General features: G+C 44.3%; 1 long non-coding RNA gene across 1 annotated transcript; it reads left to right on the top strand.

Moving 5' to 3' along the window:
- Positions 1–226: 226 nt before the first annotated feature.
- Positions 227–6,346, top strand: LOC119007892. Its single transcript, XR_005071260.1, has 3 exons — positions 227–446; positions 2,145–2,269; positions 5,811–6,346. It is a non-coding gene; the product is annotated as an uncharacterized LOC119007892 (long non-coding RNA).
- The last annotated feature ends 3,349 nt before the right edge of the window (positions 6,347–9,695 follow it).

Genomic DNA, 9,695 nt, shown 5'->3' with positions numbered 1-9,695 from the left:
CTCTCTCTCTCTGTCCTGTCCTCCTCCTGACGAGTAGATAACTATCCCTAAAAGAGAGAGGAGATAGAGGTGACTGTGCTACAGCGGAGCCAAATCTCGCCGGGAGGTTGTCAGGCTGAGTTCCAATACCCCAAAGTCTCCTGTCCTGATCAGCTTGTTTCCTCAGCCGGCTGTTTTGTGGAGGGGGGGGCGGGTGGGTGACAGCAGAGGAGTTGTGCTTTGACAGTCCCTGTCACATCCTCAGTCTGCTGAAATCTTACGTAACAGAGCAGATGTGCAGACAAAGGCTTCGCATGAGACCACGTTAGATTTAGGTTGGTTTTTTTTACAGGATATATTTGAAATAAAGCACGGGCCTCATCTGTTTGGTGCATTAATTACTCACAGTGGATCGTTAGACGCGAATGCTCTTCTCATTTTGCACATCCTGCAACATCCTCCAACAGGTCAGTAACCTTCAATTAGCTTGTTAAATTAAAGCTTCTTGCTCAGTGAGTCATTTAATTATGATTTTGAACAAATCATGAGCAGATAGTTTCAAGTGTAGATGTTTTCTCTCACTGAATGGCCGTTCACGTCATGTAAGATCTAAAATTTCCTCTGATAATTACGAGCCTTTGTGTTGTATATCTTTCCCTTTTAAAGGTGCAATACGTAAGATCTGGAGAGCTGTTGAATTCATACTCTCAACAAGTAGCATATCAATCAGAGTAGCTGCTAACTGCTGCTACCTATATTCTGTTTATAGGCCTACATCTTTAGCTACTGTTAGCTCAGTTAGCCGTGCACCTAGCTGGACTAGCTGGGAAGTGTTGGTGTTAACACCTCTAGCACAGGAGTGGCGGGGCTAGCTAGTTAGCACAAGATGCTCCCGGCTTCACTGAAAAGTGCATTTTCATCTGTATGTGGGTTGGATCACATCAGTACTGTGGGGTTTTGGACCGTTTCCAGATGTCCGAAAACATCTTGTAGGTCTGCATGTTGAGCTCGATTTTAAGGTGAGCACAGAAAAACTTTTCCTCTCAGCACATGAACATGTAAACAGCCTTAATTGCGTAATTCTGCAGAATGATGGTTAAACATCCGTGTGACGAACTGGTTCTAGTAACTTGTAAAGCCGACTGATTTGTTTTTTCCGTATTTAATGGTTTTCTTCAGCAGAAACGACGGATCAGTAAACAGTGGCACAACGGTAACTCAATCCAAGCGGTACCGAACACAACGAGGTGTAAAGTCTCAGGAGAAATGTTTAATTAGGGTTGGTGTTGTTTTCTGAATCATAAAGAGTGAGTCAGACTTCGCTCACAGATCTTATGTCAGCACTAAATCGTTGAATATTGATGAACGGGGCTGATTGTCATTGAAGGGTTGGAGGCATAAACAAAGGAACTGGTCAGTGAACGATCTGAATTTATAAGCAGTCGACTTCAATGGTGAAAAAGTGCTCTCATGCTGTACTAATGCCTCATGAATATGACACTGTTGCATTAAAAGCGCTTTTCGTTTTCGTTCAGTGCAACTGTGTGTCACCGTGCACGGCGAGGAAAAAAAAAAAAACGCATCTGGTCTCTCTGACAACTTATTTATGAAGCCGCGCTACACCGGCAGATGTGCCGGGTTCATATTTTACACTTCAAAAGCTCATTGTTTCTCTGAAGCCTTGAAAGAAAATAATGAAGAAAAGGGGTTGTGCTTTCATAATAGATGCTGGCATGTACTGTAACACCAGATTGCCAAAAGAGACACATGAAAAGTCCTGGAAAATAGAGCGCATCCACATCCAGTTTTATTTAATACCGTCTGCATTCATCTGAGTTTATTAAGGTCTCCGCATCCCGCTTGACGGAATACCTCACAATGGAAACTTGCGCTCTGTGAGAAGAAGAGAACTTGATTATAAATTCCTCTGCAGATGTTCCTCGCGTCCTTGAAGCTTCCTTGACAGAACGATCTCCTACCTGCTCAAAAAGCACCGACTCTCCTCTCTGACCGCTCATGTACGATGGCTGGTAACATGTGATATGATTGCTAAAGTGTTACATCCAAATATATGTTTCTGGTAAAAAGCTGTAATTATAACGTCCGTTCTGTCGTTTTGTGTCTTTCCACAATGCAGAAACGTATTTTCTTCTTTATGTTTCCAGGCTTGAGCGCAGTACCGTCAAGGTTACGATGGCTTACAAAGAGCTGTGCTATTCTACACATTCTCCATTATTCAGAAGCTTTGATCAGCTCTCTTGTTTGAATTTCCACCACATCTGATCTATAAGTAAGTGCGCATTGATTGATTTAGCTCAAGTGTTTATCGGCGTCCCTCCGGGAGGCTACATGTTCATAAACAATCACGTGTACTTGTAAGTTTGACACGAAAGTTTCTGCTCCAGTGTCCTGAAGTCTGAGTCACTTTCCCACCAAGGACCGGAGTTAATGCCTCGTTTGTGATCAGAATTCAAGAAGGTTTAGGTTTTAAATAATGATACGTGAGTAAGTTAACGCAGGTAAATGACGTACTTGCAATAGATGTTGTAATCGAAGGTATGAAGCATTTTCTTGTGCCTTAACTTAAAAAACTGCGACCATCAAAAAGTCCAAAACTGGATGTTGCACGTTACGAACTCTTGCCAACTTGACCGCAGAGCACTTTAGATCCAAAGGAGACACTCGAGGGGCGGGGAGAGCGTCATGGGTTGAAGCTGCCGTATTTGACGAGCTTGTGAGTGAGAACATGTCGGAAGTTGTCGTATAAAAGCTTAGAAAAAGCCTGACATGACAAAGTTGTGAGACGGCTGTAGACCGCCATACTCCGAAGGAACAATCAGAGCGTAAGGAGCGAGAGGACTGAGCAATGCGATTCTGTTTCTTATCCCCTCTGGCACAAACCTCACAGAGAGTCTGAGAAGTGATGATTTTTGATCTGCCATAAGGACGAGCTCTGCACAGACCGCAGAGACGAATCCTGCAGAGTTATTAACGTCCTCAGTGGGACCACAGGTAAGCGAGGGGGGGGTCGGAAGCCTACGGTGCATGCGCGTGGGACACATAAAGGTGAGATGCGAAGATTTTTTTTTTTTTCCTCTCCTCGCTGAGATAATCATGTGAACAGATGAGCCCGGCTTGGACCCGTCTCCGAGACTCGCCAGCAAAACAGAGCTGACAAATACGGCGACTGGGAGAGATGAGGGGAATGATTATGTGCATGGCGGAGAGAGAGAGAGAGAGAGAGAGAGACGGGCCCTGCTGTGGTGAAATCTCTTAATGTTCTTGGATGGAGATGGAGAGTCACGCTTTCAAAACTGCATGCGTGTGTGTGTGTGTGTGTGTGTGTGTGTGTGTGTGCGGCTAACAAGCCTAGCTGAGTGTCACCTCTGCCTTATCGGCCTGCCACTCATCCTCGGATCATTTGTGTGTTTTGTGCGCAGGCATACGTGTTTAAGCATTCATACGCCCGTGTGTGTATGTGTGTGTGTGTGTGTGTGCATACTTACTAATGTATGACCCCCACTTTCATACACACACTTCACCTCTCCACATAAGAGAGGTGTTTGAGACGAGGCGTGAGCTGCCTTCTAAATGAACAGAGGAGGGACGACTCTTGTTAGCGGTGTTGCTGTTGTTTGCCTCTCCGATTGAATTTAGGACGAGTGAGATCAATCCGCTCTACTGTAGGCTTGACGGGCTGAACTCCCTCGAGCTCTGAGGAGGAGGAGGAGGAGGAGGGTGGGGCGAGGCACACAGGAAACAGGCTTTGACGGGTCTCTTTAGGTGGCGACAGAACAGCGGTGGGCCCTGGGTTTCATTTTCATTTCTCCGACGACTTTGTGCTGAATGTGAGTTTTGCTCTAATGGCTTCCGAGCCCTCAAATCCCACTGAGATCATCACGTCGGATTCCGATGGTGTTCCCGGCTTGGAAGTTCACCCCTGGGAGAGAAAAAAAAATAAAAAATGAGGAGACCCAAAGGAGAAAGAGGACAAAAGAGGGAAAAGGTAGTTAAGCTGGAATAACCCCTGTATAATAAATAAAACCTCCGTCACATGGAGAAGAAAGAAGGAAACATCCCGCTCCGAGGTTTTCCTCTCATCCTTCAAGCCGCGTCAGATTTTTTCTCCATTCGCCATGGTCGGCAGGTCGTTTAATAACCCTAAATTACATTTATAATTTGAATTAAAGTGACGGTGAAAGGAGCGTGTCCAAAAAAACAGCTTACCTGTGTAGCATATCAATGAAGGAAGAGAAGCTGTAGTCTTGTGGAGATCAGGCCACATCAAACCCCTTTCACACTTCTCACCTGATCGAACCGCTTTTTGTTGACTGAACAAAATCTCGCCTGTTGATCGAATCTTTACGGCCGCAGACGAACCCAGAAACATCCTGAAATGCAACCTTTGATTACAGCAGGGGGGGAAATGAAATGAAAGCAGAATGAAGTTCTGGGATGACGCCGCTGCAGCAGATATGATTCCCCCTCTTTGATTTTATCACTTGGTAAATGTCCTTTTTTTTTTCGCCTACAGTTTTGAAATTCACTTTTTAGTCGTCCCAAATATCTGAGTGGCTTCTCCTCCTCCTCCTCACTAGTTTGAGATGGATTAATAAAATGAAATGTGGTGCTGTTGCTGCGCTCTGCCATCTTTCTGCAGAATTGGCAGAATGTTAAAAAGCTTCCCCTTTCATTAAGTGTGCAAATGGTTTCTTTGACAGCGAGTGTCAAAAAAATGCGAGGGGTCTATTAATAAGCGATGTGAGAGAGGGGGCGTCCTCAGCGAAGGCGTTCACCTTAATGGTCATCTTTTTTTTCTTTTTTTAAGGAATTTCCTCAATTCCTCGTTAAGGTTTTGCTCATTAAAAGTGCGTTTGTTTCACCTGTACACTATCAAACGGATGACAAATACGTGGAGGTAATGAAACCGCTACATATCCGCCGACTACATTCACATAGAAAAGCTAGAGGCAGATGAGCGATTTGATAAACGCAGCCTCGGGCAAAACTAGGAGCCATTTGTTGTTGCCTGAAGCCACAGAACTGGATACAAAAAAAAAAACATAATTTCATACGCCAGAGTGAGAAAACCAGCCGGAGAGACTGAATGAAATGCTTTTTTTAAAGTTTTTTTTTTTTTTTTTTTTTATCATGTTCTGTAAAGGAGCAAAGGATTAGGAGCACAGCATGTTGTGACAATATGTTCTGCTCGACACTGTACCCGGCCAAGTTTCTCCTCACACAAGGAAAAAAAAAAACAAACAAAAAACAAACAATTCCATTTTCCTCCAGGGTGGAAAATTAAGTGACCTTATTTTTCTCCTTCACTTCGTGTCCCAGCCTAAATGTTGTCTCTCCTGTACGATGTATTGTGATGTAAATGAGATGCATATTTGGCTCATCCTGCTCTGCTCAAGTGGAAAGGTAAATATTTGCATTATGCTGGCTGGCAGGCTGGAGTGTGCGCCACATTGCATTATTCCATTAACCCACGTCTTCAAGCACAACAACAGTGTATCTGCGCTAATCGGCCTATAGCCCCATGCATACTAAGGTAGAGGCTTAGTGTGTGTGTGTGTGTGTGTGTGTGTGTGTGTGCTGGTCAAACTGCTCTTGTTATTGCAGTCTAACAGGAGCACTTTACAATACAGGACACAAAAAAAGTCAGTAGTTACTAAGGAACAGGTGAGGAATGATCTCGCAGTTATCAGATTGTTCCATCAGTCCCTTGTAATGCTAATTTCCAGGTTCATACTTTCGTTTTATGCACTGCTACAACATCTCTCCATGCTTTAAAGTTCAAATAACATATTTTTTCATATTTGCTGCAGAACCTCAATTCTCCCTCAATGTTACATCACCACCAAATCTGGACACAGCGCTGGATGAAACCATCTGAAGCCAAAAACAGCTCGACTTCCCGGCTTTGGAATTACCAGGATCTCCTGCGTTGTGGGCCCCGTACAGCGTGCACACTGGAGACGTAAATAAAATGACTTCATCTTGCAGCTCTTCTAGACTTTACCAATATTACTGGACCGAGTGACTTAAGTCATGATAGCTAAATGAGTCAATTTGAAGTGGTTGTGATGTTAAAAAACAAGTATCCAGTATTTTACAGATGCTTATTTCACAACGTAAGTCTTTTTGGGAACCAGTGCATCATGTCATGTTGTAATTACACAGTTTGGCCACTAGGAGCTTGACAGCCCAGTCTGCTCTGATTGGCTCTGATACACAGTGCACCTTCACAAGTTACTCCAGTTATAAAGTGATATATCACACTAAGTAGTTACTAACAAATCCCTCGTTAACACGTGATTAACTAACCATTACTTATCCTTTATTTCACACTAAAACAACTCCTCATTTTCTACTCTACAGCCCCTGAATACTCATTAATGACAGATTAATTAGCAGATCGTTTCTAGATTGTTCCTTATTAACTACTCACATTTCTATGTACCGTACTTTGAAATTGTTGCCAGTCAAACTCACAAGAAGTCCACTTTATTTCTGTGCTGCTGAATATATTTAGTTGTTTTCCATTTTTCCGCTCCGTGTGCTTCTGTGTATATCTAAGCAGTAGTTCAGTCTCCAGATGTATCAGTCCGTGCTACGGGTCAGTCAGGTGTAACAAATGAGCTCCGTGTTCTCGCCACAGTCGGCGCCGGAGCTCCTATTGATTTGATCGCACCGAACGACGAGGTGAAGCTTCACTCTGCACCGTCGTATCGCTGACATCACACTGTTTTGTTTTCAGGATGGACGATTAACCCCCCTTTCTCTCCGTGGGCCCCATGTTTCAGCGAGATGTTTTCAGGTCACAAACACTGTGGTTATCGATTCAGCAAAATGACACGAGTGCTGGAGTGCACGGGGCATCTGGTGTGTTCGATCAGGCGAGTGTCTCTTCAGTGAAGATGCAAATCCTGACGCTGAGATGAACACATCAGGAGAGGGATGTGGATCTAATGAAGGTCTAACAGGCCGTCCAGTACGATCAATGCAGCGTGATGTTTGTATTGTTGATTTGGAAATGTTTTATTATAGAAATGTGGTACAATCAGACAACTATTGCAAGGAGGACAGTTCAGTTGTCTCATATATACGAGTTCTGAGGGTCAGTAATCTGCAGGCTGTGTTGAAGAACTCATCGGCTGCTGGAAAGATGCAGCATCAAGGCTCCTGCTGCACATCAAGGACACTGAAACTGATATTTTTTCAGACGTCATCATCTCGCACTGGTTCCCTTGAAGTGACTGACTCCCCGTTTTTAAACAGCGATGAAAAAAAGAAGAAAAAAAAAGAAGAAAAAGCAGCATGACCAAAGAAAAAAAATCTGACTTGCTTAGTTGGCACCTGATCAAACCAAACCAGCAAAATAAATCATAACTTTATTTCACACTGTTTCACCTCAAACACTCACCCGATCTGAATAAATAAATATTCCACAGAATGACACTACTTTGGTGAATAACATTTCACAGTGCCTGGAACCAGGAGGCATCCCACCGAGAGGAACTGCAGGGAAAATTGAATTGGACTTGGCAAAAACATGGCTGCTGAAGTGGCTGCTTTGCCTTTACTTACCGTGGCAGTGTGAGACCGCGCTCTGGCACCGCCGTCTTCTGAATGCAAGCCAAGGCCTCCTGTCTGCCACCGAGGTACAACAAGGTTGCAGCTGCGCAGCACTTTAAAGAGAATATTTAAATGCCTGCTGATAAATTGGGCCCTGTGGTGTGCAGTGTCTGTTTGTTCACTTGGTGTGTTTTGGTGACCTTGTCAGATGATCTGCACAGTCAGCGAGTTAGTCACGCACTCGGATGTCTCTGCAGTGAGACTGGTGTGTTGTTCCTGTCCAACTTTCCCTACTGAAGATATAACTGTTAAATAAATGCTGCATGTACTCTGTCTCACTTGTGGACTCAGTGTGGGAGGGGGCTATCGCTGCCCCCGGTGCCCCCAGGTTTAAAGAAATGCAGCTCTCTTGGATGCCTTTTTGTTGTAGCAAAAGTGATAAAGTACCTGATAAAACGTTATTCCTGACAAAGGTGCAGCGATTACTATCACACAATTAAAAGTTTCACCACAGATGCATGATTTTTCGTCCCTGCCCCTCAAACACACTGAGTCTGCCGCTGCTCCGTCTCCAAATTGGATTGACCCGAAGGCACAATCAACTCCTCGTAGAGGGCAGGAGATAATGGTCGTATCGATAGCGTAATTATTTGCCTGGCTTCATAGGCCAATTAATATCTTGACGCGGGGACTGTGGAGGCGAAGCTTTGTAACTCATCCCCGCCGCAAACAGGGGCTGAGCGCAGATTACAGTATCACCTGAAACCAGAGGCGAGGCTGGAGAAAAGGCTTTCACTTTTCGTGGGGTGCACAAATGAGGTGCGGGTTGCATCTAGACAGAATAACATGGTAATCCACCCGAAATCCCTCAGGATCAGTTGCTGTCGAGGGAGACTGCACCCACCTATGTTTTTCCAACCCGGTGAGCCCAGAGTACTTTGTAGAGGAGATATTATTCAAATCGACTTGGGGAAAGTATATTCTCGCCGGTGTTGCAGGTTTTCTGTGTAGCTGGCAAAAGGTATTGTTGCCAGAGCGAGTCAGATTTACTCAGGCAAGTTTGTGGGAAAGAATTTTTTCGCAGGCTTTTTATTTGGATAATTTATCTTTTACAGTTTTATGGGCTTTTTAAATGCGCTGCATCTTAAGTACACAGCAACACAGTTAGAAAACTCCACCATCACCATTAACATGATTCCCAAACTACCTCAATACAACTCACAGCTGTCAATGACGCTAAATAATTAATGCAGAACATATTACTTGGACTGTAGCCTGCCCTCATTACATCCCTTTGTGAGGCTCTTTTTCATTTATGCAGTGGACTAATTCGTCAGGGAGCAGTTTGAGCATTTCTCCATCCCCTGTAGCTCAGTATCCCGTGGCAAAGGCTACTCTCTCTGCTGCAATCAAAAGGAAAATGTGCAGCATGAGCACATTCACTTAGGGCTCGCTAATCTTCAGCTCTGACTGTTTTTTTTTTTTTCCCAGCGTCAAACCACTGCTGGGACCAGGCGCATGTGTCAGTGCAGTTTCTTGAATAAGGAGGTGAAGCTGATGGCAAAGCGTTTAAGGCGATGGAGCGAGAATTCTCGGTCGGGATCTGAACCCTTTTGCAGTTTTTTTTTTCCCCCACCTCCCCTCGTTCCATTGTAACCCCGTTTAATATTTAAAGAAAAAGTACTGTAGAAGCGGCTAAAGCATGAAGCCGCACAGGGAGTCTTACTCGAACCGATGCCGTGGGCCAGAGGTAAAGTTTAAAGAGATTTTGCGGAAGAATTCCCTCAGCTGAGGGTGGAGCACTCTCATCCGGTTGTACGATCTGAGAGGTTAACCCAATTAAAAAGGCTCTTATAGGAGTCCCTTTAGAGAATACATCCATAAAACATAGCTGAAAGTTTGAACCGAGTAAACGACCACTTTTGTTTCTGCTTAAAGTTTAAAAATGTGTGGATTAGCAGAAAAACATTGTTCCGTGCTGGGAGTTTCCTATCTCAAACACTGAGAGTTATCACAGAGCCAGAGGATTAAAACAGGAGCCGTGATCTTCCGTCCAACCGGCACAATCTGACAGCCTTGATGTGAACTCCCCGCAGCGCACAGATTTGGCCCGTGTGATACACTGCTGATCATCA

The sequence above is a fragment of the Acanthopagrus latus genome, chromosome 18 (assembly GCF_904848185.1).
Source record: "Acanthopagrus latus isolate v.2019 chromosome 18, fAcaLat1.1, whole genome shotgun sequence".
Lineage (NCBI taxonomy): Eukaryota > Metazoa > Chordata > Actinopteri > Spariformes > Sparidae > Acanthopagrus > Acanthopagrus latus.
Note: the sequence above shows the minus strand (reverse complement) of the source record. Positions and strands in the feature narration are given on the sequence as shown.